General features: G+C 39.3%; 1 non-coding gene across 1 annotated transcript; it reads left to right on the top strand.

The window, feature by feature from the left end:
• Positions 1-8,607: 8,607 nt before the first annotated feature.
• LOC117022695 (U6 spliceosomal RNA) lies at positions 8,608-8,711 on the top strand. Its single transcript, XR_004423099.1, has one exon. It is a non-coding gene; the product is annotated as a U6 spliceosomal RNA (small nuclear RNA).
• Positions 8,712-25,621: the final 16,910 nt, after the last annotated feature.

Here is a 25,621-nt window from a genome sequence, read left to right as displayed (position 1 = left end):
GGAAGATATGAAGGGAAGGCTCTAGAATACTTGAAATTGAGACCTCAAATTGCATAAGTGGCATTGAATGGTGCCCTGGCCAGCATCCTCCCTTCAGACGAAGATCATTACTAGCAAGAAACAAGGAGGTGGCCATATTCCAACAACCACATGTATCTCATTTCACCAGGATCATTAAGACAAGCTTCCAGTGGTCTCTGAAAACCACCTGTCATAGTTCAAGAATTGTTTTTTTCCCTTTACTTTTCTTTTTTTTTTTTTCCCAAGATATTTTCAAAGGGACAGATTTTGGTTGTTTTATGGTTTCCTCTTTTCTAATCCAGGCTGAAAACAGAAATTTGTTTGTTGTGGATTTTTTTTTTTTTTCAGTAAAGAGTGGTGAAAACCATTACCAGGTTTCCCTGAAAATAAGACCAGGTCTTATATTAATTTCTGCTCCAAAAGACGCATTACGGCTTCTGTTCAGGGGATGTCATCCTGAAAAATCATGCTATAGCTTATTTTCCAGTTAGGTCTTATTTTTGGGGAAACATGGTAGCTATAGCCACAAAGAGATTAGTGAAAGAAAGGCCTGTGGAAGTGAAAATTGTGCCTGTTTGCATTTTTATTCTCCCACCCTTTATTAATATTACAGTTTGGTATGGAAAGAAAGAAGAAAGTTGTATTCCCCCACCAAGGTCGTCCCCTTTCAGCTGAATCCAATCTGTTTGGCAAAACTCCTCCAAGTGGAGCTGCTACTTTTCCCCAGAATACCACAAGCTCTGAGGGTATATTCCCTGCAGAAAAATTGTTTTCCGTAGGCAGCCTCTGTACTAGTGCAGGGCAGAGCCTGGGAAACACTCATGGAAAGAACAAAAACAACAACAATCAAGTTGACAATGCCAAGGATATAACAGTGACTCAGGTTTTTCTCAGTTTCGTACCACCCACTGTCTGCATTCAGCCTAAAGGAAAAGATGGGCTATATGAGGAAGGTGAATTGGGAATATGAAAGTACAGATTTTCTGATATTCATATACGCATTAACTTTTTTTTTCAGTGGTTCACACGGAAATTCAAGAACAACACTGCTGCTCTTTAAGCTTTTTCAGGATTCCACACATCTTGTTGACATTTGGATACTAGCATAAGCAGTGGTGTGCTGGTAAGCTGGCTCTCTTGGAGGAAATACCCTATTTGTGGCACCTGCTGAGTTCCATGATGTAAATACTGCCACCATGGCTGATTATAAGCTACCAACATGACATCACTGAGCGTGGAATGGGAAGAGCCATGAATAATCAGCTCTCTTGAATCTGTGCAAGCTGGCTCCGACAACGCAGAGCCTGAGGCTCATGTTTAGGGATAATTGCTATTGGCAAATTCAACACTTGTTGAAAATAGACATCATCGAGTTCTAGAATTCACTGGCTCTCTCTCTATAGCCTGTATTTTGGTCATTGTTTCTCCAGCTTTTTGAAGCAGCTCAGTAAATCTCACTGCTGTGGACCCCCGACCCTTTGACTTAATGAAGATTGATGTCTTCATTAGATTTTGAAAAGGAATGCTTGGACATTTATTACCTGGTTGCCGGTGCCTAGTACTCTCTGTTCCATGGGCCATCTCCCCCACCTCCTGTGAAACATTCCTGAAAGGGTTCCAGGAAAAAAATGTTACAGCCTTGGCAGATCAGTGTTTTCTGATTGTGCAATGTCCTTCCTGAGCAACCCCAGTCTCCAAAGGCAGTCATTCTGAAATAAGAGCAAGAAATGGGGGTACAGGCCAGCCACTGGTCAGGGAGCAGCACAGGAGACCAGATGGTGGTGAGCTGGGACAGAATAAATCTATAGGAAATTGTACCCATGTGCCTCTCACCCGTTTTATGGGTTTAGAAAAACTGTCAGACGTTTCATCAGAAACAAGAAAGGGATGAAAGGCTGGTTACTTTGCCAAATACTCTACTTTCATTTTGGTTATTTTTTTGCCCCTTACAAAGCGACTTCACAAAAAAATTATCTCATTTGTTCCTCACAGCAGGCTGATGAAACATAATAATAATATTAATATAATAAATACAATATATTACATATAACATATTGGTATAATATGCAACATAATATAATACATATTAATTATAATGTGATAAGTAGAATTATTTCCCTTTTACAAGTGAAGACACTGAGACTCAGGGAAGATAAATGACTTGCTTAGAGCCACGCAGATGTTAATGACAGTGGAAGAACTTGAACTCCATATGTCTGATGCCAGGCTGCAGCTCTTTCTATATCAGACTACTGTGTGTATATATGGTGGAATCAGAACTGTCAGAACGTTTAACCAAGTCTAAAGTTATGCTACTGTAAGAGAAGTTTCAACAGGCTCCTAGGGGTCAGATGTTCTCCAAACTATAGTTCAGTAACACCTCACTTATCTGGGGCTGGCAGAAAAGAAGATATTCTGCAAAGATAAAATATCTATGTAATTGTTCACATACCTTAAGCTTCCAAATTTCGAATGAAATCTTTTAAAATTATGTTGCATATTACCCTGTTTTCTCAAACATAGAATGCCAAACATAGTTTATTTAAACTTTTCTTATTGGCTTAGGGCATCATTGTAAACCTCAATTTTTTTAGACTTTCTTTAATTTACAACCATCTAGCGCTCTCCACTACAAAGTTCCCAAATTCTATGCATTTTGGAGTTCCTAATATTTGTTTGTTTTTTTTTGTTTTGATTGGTGCACTTACCTTTAAGAGTCTCTGAACCTTCTATCTTGCTGTTTCTAATTTGTTAAGGAGTGAGGAACCAGTCCAAATAACTACATTGATTAGACTTGTTGCTGAAATTGTTCTTCTTTTTCTAGTTTTTTAAAGATGTAACATTAGGTTGTTTATTTGGGATTTTTCTTGTTTCTTAAGAGAGGCTTGTAATGATATAATCTTCCCTCTTATTACTGTATCCCAAAAGTTTTGATATGTTGTATTGTCATTCTTATTTGTCTCTATGTATCTTTTGATCTCTCCTTTTATGTCTTCTTTGACCCAGTCATTCTTTAATAGCCTGTTGTTTAATCTCCACATATTTATGGTTTTTCCTGCTTTCATTTTGCAGTTTATTTCCAATTTCAAAGCATTGTGGTCAGAGAATGTGCTTGGTATGATTTCAATTTCCTTAAATTTGTTGAGGCTAATTTTGTGTCCCAACATATGGTCTATCCTTGAGAATGTTCCATGTGCACTAAAGAAGAATGTATAATCTGTTATTCTGGAATGCAAAGCTCTGTAATTGTCAAATATGTCCATTTGGTTTAATGTGTCATTTAAGGGTGATATTTCTTTATTGATTTTCTGTTTGGATGATCTATTGATAGCTGTCAATGGTGTATTTAGGTCCCCTACTATAATTGTGTTTTTGTCAGTTTCTCCCTTTAGTTCTGTTAGTAGTTGCTTTATATATTTTGGTGCTCCCTGATTGGGAGCATATATATTCATAAGTGTTATGTCTTCTTGATATATTGTCCCTTTTATCATTATATACAATGGGATACTCCACCATTAGAAAAGATGAAATACTGCCATTTGTGACAACATGAGTGGATCTTGAGAATATCATGTTAGGTGAAATAAGTCAGATGGCAAAAGTCAAGAACCATATGACTTTACTCATATGTGGGATATAAAACTGAAAGCAACAAATGAACAAAACTAACAAACAAAAACTCATAGACACAGAGAACAGTATGGTGGTTACCAGAGGGAAAGTGGGGTAGGAGGACGGTAGAAAAGGATAAAGGGGGTCAAACATATGGTGATGGAAGGAGATTTGACTTTGGGTGGTAAACATACAAAGCAATATACCAATGATGTATTATAGAATTATACACTTGAAACCTATATAATTCTCTTAACCAATGTCACCCCAATAAATTTAATAAAACTGAAAGATATTAAATTTGTAATTTAAGAAAAAAAGAACTTGTTAGTCAACAGCAGTAGATAGGTTTTAAATAAAGGCTTGGATAGTCTTTCTAGGAGTAAACACTTTCTATCATCCTTATTTTTAGGGGTGTGGTAGGGACTTTTGCTGTGCTGCTCAGATCTTTTTGCTGGGTCTGGTATCTCTTCCCTCAGCTGCTGTGAGTGTTGGTGACTGAGACTCCTCTTGGCCCACAGGAGCTGCTCTACCCAGAAACGTCTAGGAGGTTGTCACCCTACTTATGGATATGACTTGCAACCAAATACTAATGCAGGGATATAAGAGCCTAGCCCCTTCACCTCAAGATAGGACAATTCTGTGAGGCTATCATCTCAGAATTTTCCATGGGATTGCACTAAGGCCTGGCTGCAGCTGAGCCCACACTTTCACTTTGCTTCTCCTATGTCTTCTCTTGCTTCCCCCACTCTCTTACAAGGTCTCCCTGTGAGAACTTGCACAGGAGTCCCCATCCCAACCTCTGATGCCAGGCACTTTAACTTAAGATATCCCATTCGCCCCTTTTCATATTCCCAACTATATCCTAGAGAGATTAGCTAACCAAAGACACCTTGTTCTTTTCACTCCCCCTCCTCCCAACCCAATATTAAGAGAGAAGGGCAGCCTAGTTATGAAAGCAAGAAAGCATAATGAGAAAATAAATTATTTTTGCAAAAAATATATTAGAAATTCATTCATTTGTCAAACTTTGACTTAAAGTCTACAGTATAACTCACTATTCTAAGGTCTCAGAATACAGATATAAAAAACACATTCTCCCTTTATCTTTCCCCTTAAGAATCTCAGTCTGAGGTGGAAACAAACAGGTAAGTAAGACAATTACCATACATCATAATAAATGCTGTTATTGAACTCAGAACTCATTCATTCATTCAAGAAATATTTATTAAACATCTACTATGCACTAAACTTTTGGGGTCTAAATAACCCAGAGCAAAAGACTGTAGAGTCCAAAGGCTGGAGATAGGTTTTACTTTGGAAATGACTTCAGTGCTGGTTCTGGTAGAGTGGTCAGGACTTTACCAGTTGAAGAAAGTTAGAGAAGGTATTTGAAACAAAGGACAATGCCCTGAAAGGGTGTGGTGTTTGGGGGGATTGGGGAGAAGTTAATTATGGTAGGAGATGAGGATAAGAGGCATGGATGGATGTGAAGAGCTTTATCTTCCAGGATAAGAAGTTTGAGTCTTAACCTGTAGGTAATTTGAAGCCAACAGAGCCTAAGAAACCTGAGAATGTGGCCAAGGTCATTTCAGTAAGAACATGACTATTATCTATAGGGTAGATTGAGCAAGGAGACGGGTAAAAGCTCAGCTTGACAAGCAAATGCCTCCATGAGGTTTTTGTGTGCAGTACCCTAACTATGCAATGCTATATGACAGCCCTAATGACTTGTGACATCATGGCATAGCTCTGGTCTGTAGCCCAATTCATGTCTCTGTCAGGAGAAAAATAAAGAATTCCTTAAACTCTCACTTTTGAAAATTTGATTTTATAGGAACTTGAAATTCTCCTGCTGAGTACGCCTTGCATTAGAGGTCATTAGTTATCTATAAATGACTTGATAAGATCAAGAAACATTCAAGAGAATCTCTGTCCCCAAACCCCATACTCTGTCATTTTTCCCTGAAAGGCCGCCATTGCAGATCCATTCCTTAGGACTCACCAAGCTCTCATCCAGCCTGGGAAAGAAGGAGGGCAGTGGAAGGATTGGGCAGAGAAGAGAGATGTGAGCGCACTGTGGCACAATGGGGATGTGAAGGTAGTGGGGATGGGGAAAGGCACTGAAAGAAAGGGAAGAGGCAAGAAATCAGAACTTGAGGGAGATAATAAATATGCAATTTTCTTCTTTCATAGGGCTACAGTGGTCAGGTTCTCTCTGTTCAAATTCATTTAAGTAACACTCCATACCAAGTATTTTGATTATTTCATCATGGGGAAAATACATTTTCCTCACATACAGAGTAAGTGATTCCTGTCTTTTTCATGTTTTCAATAACAACAACAAAAACAATATATAAACATTGTTTGAAGACTTACCATATTCCTGGCATTGTGCTAAGGGTTTACCTATACTTATCTCATTCAATTCTCCCAAAACCTATGATGGAGACAATCACTTATTATGTAAGAGGAAAGTAAAGCTTAGAGAGATTACTTAACCTGCTCAGAATCACACAGCTGGTGAGTGGCACACCCAGGTCAATCAGCCTCACTCCAAAGCCAGTACTCAAACTACTGTGCTATACGGCTTTCCCAGCAATGGCTCTTTGCTCCTTCCTTCACCTCCTCCAACACTTTTTGTCCTTCAAGGCCCATTTCAAGTTTCCTTATTCACTTAGTTGATATTATTGAGCACCTTCCACTTGTATTGTGTCTTCTCCTCCATGAAGCTTTCCCACACTGATTTCTACCTTCTTTAAATGCCTTTAAGATTTTAAGGCAAAAAGTGAATCTTATTATGAACAGATTTGGATTATTCTCTAAATGTTTGCAGTACATTTATTTTGTTTTCTCTCCCCCAAAGATTTTAAGCAATGGCAGGGTCAGGATCAAGTTTTCAAGGTCTCCCTCTTCTCAACAGCACCCGACCCTGTTGGGTGGATACGGCAGGAAGCTCCTGACTCTTAGCCCATCCAGTGGCTGCATTTTAAGGAAGAAGAAATGCATGTGTGGATCTGATAAGGTCTGAGTGATATCTGGAGAAGATGCCCTATGAGTGAGAATCAGCTATGTTTACCACTTAAATCCACCACAGCAAGCCAAGATAACTGTCGCAGTCTGTGGACAGAAGTTCATGAAGATCATTGCTTGACAGGTCAGGGTAAAGGTCTCTTTCTTTCAAAATATGTGAAGGGGCAGGAAACGTGTTTGCCAGGTGTTTTGTGTTCATGGCTGCCTGGGAAAGATAATTCTGTCTGCCCGATAAGAACATAGTGCTCTACACATCAGGTTGTTTTCCCAGCAGCTATTTTCTGCCCATAAAAAACGAGCATCGCTGGCTCTCAACTTCTTTCCGCAAATCCCCTGGGCTACAAACAATAACAAAAGGTATCTTATATTTATACAAAGCTGTCCTCGGAAAAGCTCAAGGACCTGAATAAAGCTTGTTTTCATATGTAAGAGTTCTTATATAATCCCTGAAGGGGGGCGGGGGGGGGGAGGAGCAAAGGGTGACAATTGAGTTAGGAATGTTGTCATTCCCAGCTAACAAAATGAAAAGTAAGGCCCTGTGGCATGACAAACTGACGGTCATAACCGCGACAGGAAGTCTGTCTTCCCCACTTCCTGTCCAGGGTTTTCACACTGGGCGATGCTGCCTTGTGAGCGATCTGAACACCTGGAGGAGACAACTGAAGAGGGAAGATTGAGAGAGAAAGCCCAGCCACAGGAGAAGGGATGCTGCAGTCCCACTGCCTTTAGTGACTGTTGTTTTCACTGGTCAGGATTTTGCAGCTCCCAGAATGGGTGTCTTTTGTCCTTGATCTTGGGGAGAACTTCTATCACCCTGACTAGGAGTTATAGCTGGATGGCAGGAGATTTCAGAGGTCTGAGTGGTTTGGGAAGGAAGAGCCATTTGAACAAAAGGTATTTTGTCAATATTTATTACATGCTTGGATACAAAAATCAGTAAAGCATACTTGTAAGCTCTGCACTCAATAAGTGCATCATCTAGTGGAGAGACAAACACAGGAGAGAAGGACGTACAAGTGCTAGATGAATACAGTAATAGAAAGGCAATGATTTGAGTGATTTGAGTGATTTGAGTGATTTGACAGTGATTTGAGTCAGAACTCCGTGCAGCTGGGAAGGGGGTATTTGGGCTGGGGCTTGAAGGATAAGCAGGAGTGGTTTAAGGGATACCTTCTACACTGCATTGAGGCAGTAGCTCTGTACTAAAATCACCTGGGTAACTTTTAGAAAACACCTCATTCTTAAATAATCAGATTAAATTGATCTGACTATAGCTGGGAATTGGTATTGTTGAAGAGCTCTTGGGGGATATAACTGAGAAACCAGGCTAGACACCCAGAGAAAGAGCTTGGCTTTGGAATTACACAGCCCTATTCTAGTGCCCGGTGACCTTGGACAAGGCTCACTTGTCCAAGTGGGTGGGGAGTGGGTGGTGTGGGTCTCCCACAACTTCACTCTTTCCTCCTACTTCTACTCGTGCCTGTGAAGAAACTGCCACGGGAGAGTCCCTTCTCTTTGAAAAACTTCCCTTGACTGAAAATCCCTAGACTGGGGATCAGGAAATCTGGATTCTATCCCAGCTCTGCCACTGAGGTGCCACGTGTGTGTGCTGGGTCACCTAGGAGATAAAGCAAAGACACTTAGGATTACATTTTCAAGACAATCTGCTAGGTATTTAATGCACCTCTGGACCTTAATTTCCCCATCTGTTGAGGTTTCTGGATCAATATTATAGATCCTAAATTCTATTTACTAGACCATGACCAGACTTATTTTAAAAGAGAGATATAAGACACAGTAGAAAAATGGAGCGCACTACATAAAAATATGGCAAGTATTGCAAAGTAAAATTTCGTCTCAGTTATATATGTGTGTGTTTACTGGGTGATGATGTAAACTACATTTCATGTTATGGGTTGTTAGTTAAAATGGTTGAGAGTGGTCCCTTCGGCTGTACATATACTAAAATTGGAATGATATAGAGAAGATTAGCAGGGCCCCTGGGCAAGGATAACATGAAAACTCATGGAGCAGTCCATATTTTAAAAAAATATCATGTGGTTTTTACCACAGTGAGAAAAAAAAAAGTTTGAGAAGCATGGAATAGATGCTCTGTATAGACACCTTTCTTCTTCTCTATAGCCCATGACTACTCCAGCCTACCGTGAACTCACCCTTCTATGACCTCCTTTTGGTTAGTACCATGTAGTTCTGTCCTACCATTTATTTTTTGTAGACAGAGGAAGGATGGTGTAGTGGCTAAAAAGCACCCTATTGAGTTAGCAAAGTCTATGTTTGAATTTGATTTTTTCCCTTATTAGTTGAATGACCTAGAAAATGTACCCAAGCTCTCTCAGCTTTGGTTTTCTCATGTAGATGATAACACGTAGGGCACACAATGGTTGTAAGATTAAATAAGACACTGTAGGTAAAACTCTTAGCACAAATCACCTTGTTCATAGAAAGTGTTCAGTGTATGAAAGCAATTATTATCTGACTTCCTGTCCCACCCCAATTTTAAGGCACAGTTTGTAATTTAGTACATGACACACACAAAATTATAAATACCTTATGTTTATCTGATTGGAAAAACAAGGATACCAGCCTCAAGGAGACCCTCATGCTGGAGAGGAGCCAATTCCCTTCTGGCATGTCCCATACAGGTCTTGGGAGAGAGGCAGGGCACTCTGTGTGTCCTCTACCCACACATCATTTTTGGCCTTTTCCTCTGACATGATCAGCTGGACCTGGGAAGGCAAAGCAGAAGGAAGCAGATCCCAGCTATGATTTGCTTCAAAGATCAAAATGACCATGATATTTCAGTGCCATCAAAATCAACAGACGGAAACTCAGGATCAGCTATGTCACAAACTGGGCACCTACCTGAAAGGGCTTCAGAAAGAAGAACAGGACAAAGAAATGAGAAAATGCTAGTGGGCGGAACACCGAGAAATTGGGATTAAGATTCAGACATCACACCAGGAATAAACAGCCACCATCAAACAGTCAACAAATGAGCAACTCACTAGGTTCTAATTGCCTCAGAAATAGGCTGGGAACCAAGGCAGTGTTTTGTAAATGACTCCTTTCAGGAAATACCCACTAATCAATTAGTAGGGCTTCTGTGTAATAGTTTCCCAAAATTTATAGGTGGTGATTGTGTGAATTGGATCATTGATTCTAGAATGAGATAAGCGGCAATACTGGTAACCTAATCTACTTACTCCAAGTAGCTACAAAGAAATTAGCTGCCCTTAGAGGAAGCCAGCCTATTACTGAGGAGTGAAAAGAAAAACCCATTCATCATGGTGGAGCCTCACACCGCCCAGTCTCCCTGGAGCATTCAGCTCTGCTGAGAAGATGTTGATAGAGAAGGGGATAATGATCCATAAATAAATATATGGAAAAGGAGCAGTGATGGTGAGGGCGAAGGAAGCCTCATGAAACTGCGTAGGAAAAAATGGCCTTAAAATGATAAAAGTGGTAAAAATATAGTTACAGACTATACAGCTTGTGTTACAAAGTGTTGAAAGTAGCGCTCGATGCTAGGGATTTTATTATTTTTTTTGTTTTGTTTTTTTTTCTGGAAGAAAACTTGATCTGAAATTGTATGGCAAAAAGGAAAAGAAAATATATGTGAATAATGTAGCCCCACCTAAAAATACGCTGCTAACACAATGGTTTTTCAGGAAAGAAAAGGCAAGGATGCCTGGAAATAGCTGCATCTAATCAGCCCCCATCCCAAGCAATCAACTGAAGTCCAGGAAATTCCATATGTAACCAGAAGAATAGACATCCTGGAGCATTTTGCCACAGTTAAGATTAGAGGAAACAGACCCCCATCAGTGCTAACAACAAAGAAGAACTAAAGGTGAAGAAACTGCTGCGGGTCCCTGTGCCTCCCTTCTGGGCCGGTGGTGGCCATGGGGGTGACGAGGATGGGACTTAGGACACGAGGCTGTAGACAGCCCTTTGTTCTGAGACCACCTCTTCAACAGCAACACAGAGCAGTGTATTTCTCCAGGGAAAATAATGAAAGCAACAGTGGTTCAGCTATCCTCCTGACTTATCCTGACAATCCTTAAAAATTAACTTAAAAAGTTAACTTAGCAATGGTTTATGATTAACCCTTTTTGGGTCTTGTTTAAGAAATCCTTCCCTACCCAAAAGTCATAAAGATAGTCTGTATTTTCTTCTAAAACACTTAAACTTTTCCCTTTTACAATGCATTCCTCCTTCACTATGGGATTGAAAGCCACAACAAGCTCAAACCAAAAAGGAAAAGATAAATCAATTTTGCTTCATTAAAATTAATAATTTCTGCTTACTGAAAGCATCATAAAGTGAATAAAAAGATCAGCTACAAACTGAGAGAAAATCTTGACACCACATCTGACAAAGGATTAGGATCCTGAATATATAAAGAATGCCTACAACCTGTAAAACAAATGTACAAGAACATGGTAAGGTAGTGCACAAAAAAGAAATATAGATGACTGTTCAAGATATTAAAAGATTCTCAACTTCATGGTCAGGGAAATGCAAATTAAAATCGCAATGATATAACATTTTATATCCATTAAATGCACAAAAAAATACAAAGTTTGACAATGACAAGTGTTGGTGAGGATGTGGAAAAACAGAATCTTATATACCATTGTTGGGACTGTGAAATAGTACAGTTTCTTTGGAAAAGAACTTGACAGTATCTAGCACAGGTAAAGGATACGTTAGTATGGCTCGGCAATTCCACTCCTAGGTGTGCACCCTCAAAAAATTCTTGCACTTGTGCACTAGGTGAAATGTATAAGACTGTTAATAGAAGTACTATAAATATGAGCAAAAACACAAGCAAAGCTGAGCAAATATTGTTTGGGGATACTTACAGTGTAGTCAACTATTTTTAGAAAGCAGAATATGACAAACACAAAATTCAGAAAGTGGTCATGTTTGAGAGCAAAGCAGGAGAATGAGAATTGGGGAGGAGGACACAGCTAGTTTCAATTATATTGTTAATGTTGGGATTCTTCAGTTGGCCAATGAATTTATATATAATTGTACACATTCCATTGTAGGCACAGAATATTACACAATAAATTGCTTTTAATTTGTTAAAAAAAAGAAAAATGAACAAAGAAAAAAAATTTCTTCAGTTCTTTCTACAAGTTCACTAATTTTCTTATGTATTGTATCTCATGCTGTATCCATCCTCCAAGTCTCTAGTTTCATTCATTATGTGTTTGTGTGTGTGTGTGTGTGTGTGTGTGTGTGTGTGTGTGTGTGTGTGTGTGTTTAACCAAGAAATTCTATTTGGTTCTTTTCTCAGACACATCTAATTATATTTCATCGTCTTTGGCACCTTGTTATACTTCAGATATTCTATTTTTTTAATTGATTGTGTCAAACCTATTTATTTTACATTTCTTAATTGATAATTCTAATATCAGCCATTTTTTGTAGCTATGATTGTTTTGTTTTTTATTTCTACTTATTCTCACTCAAATGACTTGCTTCCTCTTCTGTTTTATACTTTTTATATATTAGTGAGTTTATAATTACCTGAGGAAACTATTTGAGACTTTGGTGTAAGGTATATTTATTCAGGAAGGCATTACTAATCATCATGAATCACTTTAAATTAAATTCTAAAATAAGGTTATTTTGGAACCACATAGGCAGTGTGAATTCTAGATGGTCCTAAACCCTCATGAAGACTTCTTGTGAATAGGAATTTTCAAGGTAGACTCTACCCAGAGTCAAAGTTGAATAAGAAAGTTTCTTTGCTATTTTCCTTTGTAAGGTAAATTTTCTTCTTTTGGTTTATCCTTGCATTGAAGATATCAACTTCTGGTTACTGGCTTATTTAGGGATTTTTTCTGTCTTCATCTGGTTTAGGTTCTAGGCATTGTAGTCTGATCCCTCTTTTTTTTTTTAATGATTTTTTTTTAATTCTTCTTTTCTTATTTTTATTAGTTTCAGGTGTACGAAGCAACATAATAGTTAGATATTTAAACCCCTCATAAAGTGATAACCCATCCCCCGAGCTACTACCCCTCTGACATCTTATATAGCTGTTACAATACTATCAACTATCTTCCCTGTGTTGTACTCCACATCCTGTGAATATATACCTATATATTAAGTTATGGTTGACATTAAATGTTATTCTACTTCAGGTTTTCGGGTGTACAGCACATTGGTCAGGCATCTACACAGTCTATGACGTGATCCCCCTTATAAGTCCAGTGCCTATCTGGCACCTTACATTATCTTTACAACATTGTTGATTATATTCCCCATACTGTGTTAACTATCAATTTATATTTCTTAATTCCTTCACCCTGACCCCAATCCCATTACCGTCTATCACCCTGATAGATCTAGTACCTATCTGGCACCATACCTAATTATTACAATATTGTTGACTATATTCCTTATGCTATAACCTACATCCCCAGGTCTACTGTATAACAACCAACATGTTCTTCTTAATCCCTTCCCTTTTCATCTGTCCTTAACCCCCTTTCCATCTTAAAGAAGTCCCTCTAAGATTCCTTGTAATAGTGGTTTGGTGGTGATGAACTCCTTCAGCTTTTTCTTGTCTGGGAAGCACCTATCTGTCCTTCAATTCTAAATGACAGACTTCCTGGGTAGAGCAATCTTGGTTGTATGTCATTGCTTTTCATCACTTGGAATATTTCCTGCCACTCCCTTCTTGCCTGCAAAGTTTCTGTTGAGAAATCAGCTGACAGTCTTATGGGGAATCACTTGTAGGTAACTAACTGCTTTTCTGTTGCTGCTTTTAAGATTCTCTGTTTGTATTTAACCTTTGGCATTTTAATTATTATATGTCTTGGTGTTGGCCTCTTTAGGTTTATCTTGTTCGGGACTCTCCATGCTTCCTGGGCTTGTATGTTCATTTCCTTCACCAGGTTAGGGAAGTTTTCTGTCATTATTTCTTCAAGTAGTTTTCAATTCCTTGCTCTCTCTCTTCTCCTTCTGGTACCCCTTTAATGCAAATGTTGGTATGCTTGATATTCTCCTGGAGGCCCCTTAAATTCTCCTCAATTTTTTGAATTCTTTTTGCTGTTCTGGTTGGGTCTTTTCTGCTATCTTATCTTCTACGTCACTGGTTGGATCCTTTGCTTCATCTAATCTACTATTGATTCCCCATAATATATTCTTTGTTTCCATTATCGTATCCTTTATTTCTGACTGGTTCTTTTTTATGGTTTCCACTTCCATTTTTGTGAGATCATTGAGTATTCTTATAACTAGTGTTTGGAACTCTGCATCTGATAGATTGCTTATTTCCTTTTCGCTTAGTTCTTTTACTGGAGTTTTGTTCTGTTCTTTCATTCGGGATATGTTTCTTTGTCTCCCCATTTTGGCTGCCTCCCTGAATTTGTTTCTATGTATTAGGTAGGGCTGGTATGTCTTCCAGTTTTAGTAGAGTGGCCTTATTTAGTAGGTGTGCTGTGGAAGTCAGTGGCACAGTCTTTCTGGTCACCTGAGCCACACGCTCCAGGTGCGTCCTTTGTGTGGGTTGTGTGTGCCCTCCTCTTGTAGTTGAGCCTTGGTTGATAATTGCACATCAATGTGAGGGACTGACCGTTGGTCTCACTGGCTGTGAGGACTGGGCTTGACTACAGTGGAAGAGGTGTTGTGCAGGGGCTGATCCTTCCCAGCAGGATCTGCCTCAGCAGGACTCCGGTGCCTACCCAATCCGCCTGTTGGGTGTGTGGTTCTTGAAGGCAGCTGGGTGGTGCTCCATCTCATTTTGAAGCTGGCAACTGGGGGCACCAGTCCCAGGAGCACCTTGGAGGGGATCTGCTGTAGGTCTACTTCAGCCATAGCCTGTGTCCTACCTGGTGCCACCTAGTGGGAGCTAGAAAGAAATCCGCAGATGTCTGCCACCCATGCTGTGCTTGGAAGCACCTTGAGAGGCCAAGCCGCAAACCAAAGCCAGTTGCCACTAGTGCCAGCTTAGAACTGCTCAGCCAGAGGTACAGGACACGATCAAGCCAGAAGCTGCTTGTCTGGGTTCCGCTAACCTTTGAGAGTCTAGGAAAGTCTGCAGCTTGAGCCAAGGCAGGTGGTCTGCATGAAATAGTCCTGGAAGTCGCCTGGGTGTTCCTGAAAGTTAGGAAGGGCCAGGTCTCAAATAGCCAGGGTGGGGCAAATTAACAGCGAAGACTCAGAAATGGCTGGCAACTGTGTTCATGCGCCAGGAAAGGGGAGGGCTCAACAAAGAAAGAATGGCCTCCACCAGCTCCTTCATCCAGGAGAAAGCAGCCTCTCCAGCCCCTGTCGCAAGCCAGACCACTCTGTTCTTAACCATATGTCCCTGCCACCTTTCCAACTACTGCCCCAGTGCTGGAGCTCAGACTGAGTGATTCCATTGGTGGATACGTCTGTGCACAGTCCCTTTAAGAGGAGCTCCTGTGAGTGCAGCTGTGCTTAGTCTCACTCAGTCACAATTTCCGCTGTTTTTTACAACCAAAAATTATGGGGACTTCTCTCCCTGGCACTGGAACCCTGGGCTGGGATGGGGCTGATATCTCTTGCTCCTTTAAGGGATAGAGAGACCCCACAGCCAAAATAGCCCTCCTGATCTTTAATGGTCACACGCAGGTGTGGGACAAGCCCGTGCCCCATCTCTGACCTTCCTACCAGTCTGGAGGTGGCTTCTTCTGCACGTCCTTAATTGAAAGGCTTCAGTTCAGCTTGATTTTAGGCGATTCTCAATAATGGTTGTTTTGTAGAATAGTTGTAATTTTGATGTGGTTGTGAGAGAAGGTAAATGCAGCACTTACATACTGTGCCATCTTGGTTGTCTGGTCACCTGATCCCTCTTTGACCATTAAAATGAAGACTCTAGGCCACCCTGGATAAGTTGCTGCCTGCAGGGACCCATTGCTTCAGGGAAGTTACCTCTGAAGATTTGTGCTTTATTGAATTTTTTAACCTCTTATGATTTCCATTATTTTCCTGACAGCTCAGATTAGCATTGTAACATCTTTCATTAAGCACTTTTAGGTTTTGTGAGCAGGGGAGGTTCCTCATGATATTTGTTTCTTTAATATTTGGGGAAGTGGAAGTATTGGGCACTATTCTTAAATACTGTAATTTACAAGATTTCTCTTGTAAGGTAAACAGAAATGAGTAACTCATATAGTCCTTCCTCCTCCCCTACCCCAGATAAAAATCCTCTGAACACATCAAACTCAAACACCTGAGCTGTTGGGGCCAAGTGATCATTTCACTACATTATAGCATGGTTGCTGCCCCAGTGCAATCCTGGCCAACTTCTTTCAGTAGAAGACAGACCGAACACAGAGATGGAGTGGTGTCTGGTTTGTGCATGAAGTACTTATGTACATAAGCATGAAGTACTTATTTTTAGCCTCACAACAACCTAATGACGTGGGTAATATTGCTTTCATTTTATAAATAAGAAAACGACCTCAATGATGCTAAATAATTTATCTGAAGCACACAGAAGGAGCTGGAAGGTTATGAAAGCTCATTCAACTGTATCTTCCTAGAGTATCTTCAGAGGAACTGCGGGTCAACCATTTAGCCATCCATCCATCCATCCACCCATTTGTGAATTCATTCAAGATATCCTTCTTGAAAACTTGCCATGTGTATGACACTGTGCTAGATACTGACATAGAAAAATAAATAAGACAAAGGTCTTACCTGCTCATATGGAAAGACACATAAATAATTATAATATATTACAGTAAGTTCAATGATAGAGGTAATGAGAATATTGGGAAGAGCATCACCACTGAGACCAGCTCATGTATAGCTTTAGGGTTAAAAAAAAAAAAAAGGGAAGGTGCTTGCTGACTGAAATGGGTAGTGATCTAAAGGTAGAAATATCAATAACAAGTGAGGAGGGAGCAGTCTTTCTTCTTGAAATTTACCTTTCAGGAGCTGATCTTTTTTTTTTTTTTTTTTAAAGAGGGAAATAGCAACTCAAAACAACTGTCTATAAAAAGGTTTTATTTCCACTTACCATGAGCAAAAGCTGTTGCCGTCCAGAATCAGTTCACTTGCTGGTGTGGTTATCCAGCTAGTGATCTTTACTGGAATTTAAACGTTGCACAGGGGAAAGACTCGTCTGGTGCAATTGCTTATAATTGCTCTTTGCTCTCGATCATTCCAGTCCTTATATCATATCAGGAGCTCTAATCTAATTTTCTCAGACCCCCACTTCCCTACTAACCAAAGGTTCCATGCTGGGCCTTGCAAAATTAAGCTATAAGCTTTTCTTCCACCAAAGGTTTGAATCTAAGCACAGATGTCAGAGTTAATCCAGTTACCTTAGGCACTCTTAAACCCCCAGAAAAGTAGATTTGTCTTGCTGCCTTTTTAATGGTTTGGAATTTTCCTCTACTCAGCAACTTTCTTCACTTTGTTGGTTATACCTAATTGAGTTTACCTTTGTCTGAACCAATGTGATGGGCAGACCTTTTGGCAAGTGGGCTGTGTTTATTTCTAGGGATTAAAATATGGGTCATAGGTACTGCTAGAGACTAAATGTCCACTGGGAATCCTTATCCCACTCTAGCTGTTTGTTCTGAAAACAAAACTGTCATCAATAACTCTGGAAAACAGAATCTGGAGCTTTAAGGATGTTGTAGCAGTTACATGATATTAGAGCTAAATTAAGTATGCCCAGTGGTGTTAATTGGGGTCAACTTCCAACATGCGTTTGAGGTCTGTGATTGCTGCCACCGAAACCTAAGACTCTTCCAAACTGCATACTTATCAGTAGTCCAGCTGAATCCCTGGTCTCTTAGATAAGTGACTTTCCATTAGAGTTGAACATATAATTTGAGATTGAGGTCATTCGTAACTAAATGTTTGTTGAGTGATCTCTAGTGGGTCCCTTATATCTATGATTCTTGGCATTACAGTTTGGACAGGGTAGAAAAACTTGTTTCAAATCCTGACTATAATACTTGTGACCTTGGGCAAGTTAACTCAAACTCCACTAGTTTCTTCATCTGCAAATTGGGACAATAATGTTCCCAACAATATTCGTCTTAGAGGTTTCTTGTGAGGACTGAGTGAATAACGTATGTAAAACACGTAGCATGGGACATGGCTTGGAATAAATGCTCAATAAATAGTAGTTGTTTTTCTGATTGCCTTATTGACAGGGCATCATGGCCTCAGTTCTACCAAGAATAGTCAAGAAGCCAGACTACAAAATTAGGTTCAAAATTGTATGGAGAACAAGTCAAATTGGAGATTGGTAGACTGATTTTCTACGCTCATCTTTACCCAGTCTTTGGTCAACATTTTACAATATTGCCTGAAATGTGAAACCAAGGATGGACTGGCAGAAGATGAGACAGGTGGAAATTATGCAATTGTTTTCCAGCTGTGGTCCTCTCTGTGGCCACAGCCTGAGCCCATCATTCCTTATTGTGTACCAGGTCTCTGCTGCTTGCAGCTCCTCTTTGCTTCTCACTCCAAGATTCATGAGATCACTGTGTCCTGTGTGTCAGAAATTAGGTCCTAAAGCACCAAGGGGAACTGTGTTGGGTGTGGTGGTGAAGGAGACATGTTGACAAGTGACTGTAAGAAGAGCCCAGCTGCATTAGTGTGCTGGATGCTGTGCTAGGAGCCCGAGCAACAATGACCATGAGACAGTGTCTCTGTCCTCAAATTGCTTACCACAATCTAGAGGGTGAGGCAGAGAAGTGCACAGGCAACGCCCCAGCAAGCGCAGTGAGTGCCACATAGGTTTTAGAGTAAGGTTCTAGAAGCCACAGTTAACCCTCCTGAGAGGGCAGAGAAAGGAACGCCAAGGCTGAGAAATAAAGATGTAAAGAAGGAGTCAGCCAAAAGGGCAGATGTGTGCGTGCAAATGTACATGTTCCTGTGTGTTCAGTGGGATGTGGGATGGTGGGCGGAATGTTAGGAAGACACAAGAGTGAACATTTGCAAAGCGCTTTTGCTGTGAAGATACTCTTCGTGCTGTCCTTAGAGGTGAGAAGAGCAGGGGATATTTGAGAAACTGTCTGTCCAACTGCTATTGGAGCCTCTCTGGTGTCTGGTACAGGGCTTTGTCATCTCAGGAAGATTGCTTGGTGACCTTCACAGGGATGCAGAGGATTCTTCTGCTCTGAAGACCCCACTGTGAGAAGCAAATCCTTTCTTCATTACTTCTCTTTAGTATTCCTTTCTCCTCATATCCCTTCCTCTTCCATTACCTCCCTAAATGCTTCTTCTTCATCCCCAGTGCTTTGTCAAGAAGCTTTGCTGCAATGTGGGACTCAAGTAACAAAGTCACAAAGGTGGGATCTGGGATGCACCCTGTGACCTTCCTTGCAAGGTGCACCAGTTCATCAGGCACAGACAATGCTGGTCTGAGCTTCATGTTGTCCTGAGTCCCCACTTTGGCCCTGGACCTTAATCTCTGAGTGCCTCCTTGCTGACTTCCCTCTAAAAGAAGGTTTTCTTTCCCTCTGTTCAGAAAAGGAACTTTCTTCCTGCATCCCAGTTCTCTCAATGCCTGACTGAACCTGGCTAGGAAAATCATCCATAATCCACTATTCACAGAAATATCCAAAATAAGAGTCAATCTCTCTGTCTCTCTCTGTCTCTCTGTCTCTCTGTCTCTCTCTCTCTCTCCCCCACCCTGCTCTCATCTCCTTCTGTCTTCTCTCTCTCTCTCTCTCTCTCTCTCTCTCTCTCTCTCTCTCTCTCTCTGTCTCTCTCTCTCTCTCCATCTCTCTCTTCTCCCTCTCCTCTTGTTCCTAACCATCACTGCCCCCAACACCACATACAAAACAAAAATCTCTTCATTGTCCTTCTCTTCAACTTTCAAAACTTTTATAATGATTGTTCCCCAGTTTCCCGATCTCTCAGCATTTTCTATGTAATCTCAAATTTGTATCCCTTCCTCAAAGTGTAACTAATATTTATTGAGAACCTAATATATGTTAGAAATAGATGCTTTGTATGTATATGAACTCATTTAATCCTGAAAAAAATCATGTGAAGTAGATATGACTATATCCATTTTTTTAATGAAAAAAATTGAAGGTCAGAGGTATAAAGTAATTTGGCCAAGATCATCAGCTAGTGTGTAGCAGAGAATTCAAATAACCTATGACTCAAAGCCCTTGAGTTTCCTTTTGTATTTATAAATTTTTAATAAAATTTTATGCAGTTTTAAACACATTTTTTGCAAAATTGGTACATATATATGCATGTATATATTTTTTTCCAGCTTAACTGAGATATAATTGATATAATAACATTGTATAAGTTTAAAGTGTACAGCATGGTGATTTGATACCAGCATACATTGCTAAATGATTACCATGATAAGGTTAGTTAATACCTTCATCACCTCATATAATTACCTTTCTTGTGGGGTAAGTTTTTAAGTTCTATTCTTTTAGCAACTTCCAAGTATGTAATACAGTATTGTTAGCTATAGTCACTATGCTGCACATCCAATCCCCAGGACTTATTTGTCTTATAACTGGAGGTTTATATTCTCTGACCAATATCTCCCCATTTCCTGCACCCTCTCCAGCACCTGGTAACCAGTATTCTACTCTCTGTTCCTATGAGTTCAGCTTTATTTCCACACATAAGTGAGATCATACAGTATTTCTTTCTCTGTCTGACTTATTTCACAGGACATAATATGCATGTGTATATTTTATATATATAATTTTCTACATTAAGTTAATTTCAAGCTACATTATATTCAAGACATACACATTCTTATCAGAAATATAAAATTATCCCATTTAACCTCTTCTAACATAAATTCTTAAAAATATTTGTCAGTTTATTGATCAATAATCACATCAATGTTTAGATTTGTAATTCTTGGATTCCAACCAAATTGAATATTTTTCAAAAGTTTATTGATCATTTATATTTCCTAATTTTCTTTTCTTTAGAGCAAACGACAGCCCCTGGGTCAAATCTGGTAAACAGTCTGTTTTTTTTTGTTTTTGTTTTTTTTGTTTTTTGGAGTTGTTCTTTGGATCTTAGGCTTTTTAAATTATTATTAAATTTATTGGGGTTAACAGTGGTTAGTAAAATTATATAGGTTTCAAGTGTACGTTTCTATAATACATCATCTATACATAGCATTCCATGCTCACCACCCAGAGTCAGTTCTCCTTCCATCACCATATATTTGACCCCCTTTACCCTCTTCTACCACCCCCACCCCCTTACCCTCTGGTAACCACTAAACTGTTGTCTGTGTCTATGAGATTTTGTTTGGTTTTTTGTTTGTTGCTTTCAGTTTTATATCCCACATACGAGTAAAATCATATGGTTCTTGACTTTTTCTGTGTGACTTATTTCACTTAGCGCAATAATCTCAGGATCCATCCATGTTGTTGCAAATGGCAGTATTTCATCTTTTCTTATGGCAGAATAGTATTCCATTGTGTACATGTACAACATCTTCTTTATCCAATCATCTGTTGAAGGATACTTTGCTCATTTCCATGTCTTGGCCACTGTGAATAATGCCGCAATAAACACAGGGGTACACATATCTTTACGGATCAATGTTTACAGATTTTTGGGGAAGATACCCAGAAGAGGGATTGCTTGGTTGTGTGGAAATCCTTGGAGGTCTAGTGGCTAGAATTTGGCATTTTCACAGTCTGTTTTTGTAAATAGAAATTCATTTGAGCACAGCCACTCCCTTTCATTTATGTTGTCTATGGCTGCTTTTGTGCCTTTCTGCAGAATTGGGTAGTTATGACACAAGCACTATGGTCTGTAAAACCTACAATATTTATCATCTGGACCTTAACAGAAGGTTTGCCCACCCCTGCTCTTGAGACTACACTCTTGTATTGTCAATATCCTGTTCCCTTTATCTTCAATTTGCAATACTTTTCCCATATGTTTCAAGTTTATTTTTTTCATGCTATTTAGTAGACTAGACTAGATGTTTGCCAATAAGCAGGATAGAGGAATTTCCCTTGATTGTCCTTGCTGACCTCTAGCCTTCTTGTTGAGTCTCTTCTCAAGTCTACAGAAATGTGATTATACATTTTACTGCCTAATTCCCAGTGTCCAGCTGGTGCTCATGTACGTTGGCTCTGGGGTTCCAAGAGAGAATTTTCTATCTCCAGACACAGTTTCTTTCTACGATAGAAATCATTAATAAAATCATTGGTATTTTTGTTACTTTTTAAAGGTAATATATAGAGGGTGCCAAAAAAAAATGTGTACACATTTTAAGAAAGGAAAAAACTGTATTACAATTACACTGATGGTAACCACTTTGAGCACCTCTTGTAATTGCAGAAGTCAAATGTGACTTTTGTTATGAATATATGTTTATATTGAGTATTAGAATTTTAATACTGTTTTTTTCTTTCTTAAAATGTGTATACTGTTTTTGGCACCCTCTGTAGTATAATTTTCAGAAGCATGGATTCTGGAACCAGATTGTCTGGTTAAAATAGCAGATCGACAACTTACTAACAGTGTGAATTTGGGTAAATTGGTTTCTTTCTTTCTGCTAGTTTCTCATCATTGTAAAAATCATGGGGATTATGCTATTGCTTTCCTCATGAGGGTTGTGAAAGAGACTGTTCACTGGGATATCCATGAGGTCCTCAACATTTCCCAGCCTTCCTTGCTGTGATTGGGGCCCAGTGACCAGTTTTGGTCAATGGACTGTGTGTGAAAGTGTCATGTGTCATCGCAAGGCAGTTAAGAGCTGGTTTGCCTTCTGCATCTCTCTCCTTCTCTACCACAGTGCTTTAGGGTGGTATCATAAGATGCAGGGATCCTGAATTCCTGAGTTACCAAGTGGAGGAGTGATTCCCTAAATCAAACTTTGCATGAGCAAGAAATAAACTTGTGTTAACTTGAAAATTTTGGAGTTATTTGTCTTTACTACAATATAGCTTATGCTATTCTAATTAATACAGGGTTGTTCTAAACATTAATTAATACATAAAAAGCGCTTGGATTCTTGACTAACATATAATGTGCTATAAAAATGTTTTTCTTCTTTTCTATTCTTCTTATTACAAGGACCATAATTCATAGCTTGAACTCTTTTGTTTTTCACTCACACCTTTATTGCTCTGCTTATTACTCTATTTATGGAGAACTGGCCTTATAAGGATGCATTTACCACACACACACACACACACACACACACACACACACACACCCCATGTTGTTTTAGGAAGGTTAATAGTCTCCTAATAGATTAGAACTTGGGGGTGAGGTGAGGTGAAAAGCAGTTCTCTCTCCATCTCAAAAGATAACCACCCACATATTAAGTTCTACTTAGAGTCTGTGTCACTGAGCAAAAGAAAGGAATGTACGTGTATTTCTACCTTCTCTAAGGTTGCTAGGGATGTTTCATGAGGAAAAGCACCGGCAAACTATCATTTTGGTTTCTCAATACACTTCCATTCACCTTACAGTTAGTAAAAACTTTCCCCAGATTCTGTGGTAGGCTGTTTTTATCTTTCAGGGTTCACCTTTTCTCTGAGTTTCCATTGATTCTTCATCAAATCATCAGGCTTGTTCTAAGCCTCCCCTGGCATTTGTTCAGTCATGCCTCTTACACAGATTACATTCAGTGCATACATTCCTAATAGAGCTCTTTTCATTCCAGAGCTCTTCTCTTTGATTATTTTTTCATTAGTTGGAACATGGAACACAGGAGAACAGATGTCATTAAGAGTTGCTGAAGTTCCGTATTCTCCAATCCCCATGTTGTTGCTCGTTTCTAATAACAAGCCATCCTTTGTTTCCTCTTTGACATATCACATATGCATTATTTAGCTTTCCTATTTTGAGAAAACATAATTCTGTTATTCACTGTCTACTTCCCGAGCCCCAGTGCATATTATCTCTCCATGCTGTTTTTTGAGTCAGATTTAAGGGGAGTGTAAATGAGCCAATGATTCCAATTTTGGTGGGAAAATTGTAGGGGGAAAATCATGAAGGACCTTAAACTTAGGGCTTTACATTGTAATTAAATTGGTAACTTGATGTAATATGTATTTTGCATCTTAAAGAAGCCACAGATAGGAAGGACAAAGGTCTCATACTTAACTCTTCAAAGCATTATCTTGTTCCTTTTCCTCTTTAATCTACATAGAGATCACTGTCCCAAATGGAACTAACATGTTGTGGAAATAAGAGGGACTCTAGAAACTTTCCATTCTAGATGTAAATTCTGGGTAGAAACTTACTCGCCAGGTAAAATTGGTAAAACTACTTTGTTTCTCTGACCCTCAGTTTCCTTCTTTATAACCTCGTATGTTGTTGAGAAGATTAAATAAGATAATATAACAACATTTGACACAGCTGGTTTTCCTTCTTTCTTTATTTTAATTGATTAGTAATTTTATGCTTTAATGTTAGGATCTCATTCAGAGACTTCATTTTCCCCCACACATAAAAGAGCACCTTTGAGCCACTTTCTGGCAAAGGCTTCAGTACCCTTCATTGAGGTCCAAGAATATGACCCTCATTTTAAAGAGTGTTGGTTCTAGTTTCTTTCCAGGAGTGTACCTGATGGGCTTTTTCATTTTGATGAAGTTCCAGAAAACCATTCTTCAAAACAGATGGGTCCTCTACTCCGTTTTATGTGGCCCTTGGAAACTGCAGTTAAATCCTGTGATAGTTCAATCTCGTCTGACATGCTTTGTTTTTCTGAGCACCATGGATGGAGATCGTTGTTACGTCTGTTTCTCTTTCTGCCAATTAAGTTCTCATCTAACTCATTCATCTCTTTGAGGTTTGTGATCTGAAATTTCTGTTTTATTTACCCACTGTGTTTGGTCATTGATTGAACTTCATATCCCATCAGTAGTCTTTGGCCTGGGGAAATATGTGAATTTCTTTAATCTTTTGTAAATGGTGTAACCATTTTATTGGAGTGTTCAGATATCTGCTGAAAATAGGGCTCTGTCCACCAAAACATTTGTGGTCATAGCTTGACCTCACTGGGAAAAGTAAACTTCCAAACTTCTTGAGATGAGTTTTAGTGGTTCTTATAATTTGCTATCCATGTTACCCAAGCCAGATGCTTAAACTGTATAGATCCTTCCCTTGATCATTTTTGGCCTATGATCAAGGACATTTAGCACATTTTGGAAAGCTGACCCACAGTCCTTGAACTTGGACTACAAAGATACTTTACAGGTGGAGCTTATGTATTGGAGTATTTCCACAACAATATGGAATAACCATTCTTTCTTGGCCAGCTTTGTTGATTTTTTGGTAAAATGAGCCATTATAATAACCTTTCTCATAACTTTCTGTCCCTTTCAAGAGTTAAATACCCAGTGTTCTAAATCCTAAAGTGGCCCATATCAGACGTTAGAGTACTTTATATCATCTCAACTTCCTTCAGGAAAATGACCCAAGGTACTCCTCTCAGAGGCATCTTTCCTTATAAGTCATATTATTCTAAATACTTTAAAATTAGTAACTGGTGGGAGATTATTTTGTGACTTTTGTAAATAGCATCTTGGATTACCGAAAGGCTCATTACCATAATCATGGCTTCTTCTTCTTCTTCTTCTTCTTTTTTTTTTTAAATCTCTAGCGTTGCCCTTTTGTTTTTGAAGTTACTTTAAGGATCATCTTTCAGAAGGAAAACAACCTGGCACATAAACCACTTCTGAGCCTGTTTATCCAGAGTGGAGGGTGAGGACACTATTAGGCATGAAAAAACAGTTCACTTCATGGGTATTAAGCTGTAGTTCCAGGATGCACCTTCGAGTACTGAGTGTCTTGGGCTACAGTCGAACACGAGGATGTTGATGTTGAGGCCCCCTGGGGAAAACAAGAGGCTGCAGGCTGCACTGCTTTGCTGAATTTGTTTTCTGAATAAATATTTAGAAACATCTACCCTTTATTTTTCATCTTTTCACCTGCATACCTGATTAAACATCTATAACTG

This window comes from Rhinolophus ferrumequinum, chromosome 5 (genome assembly GCF_004115265.2).
Source record: "Rhinolophus ferrumequinum isolate MPI-CBG mRhiFer1 chromosome 5, mRhiFer1_v1.p, whole genome shotgun sequence".
NCBI classification, from domain to species: Eukaryota; Metazoa; Chordata; class Mammalia; order Chiroptera; family Rhinolophidae; genus Rhinolophus; species Rhinolophus ferrumequinum.
Note: the sequence above shows the minus strand (reverse complement) of the source record. Positions and strands in the feature narration are given on the sequence as shown.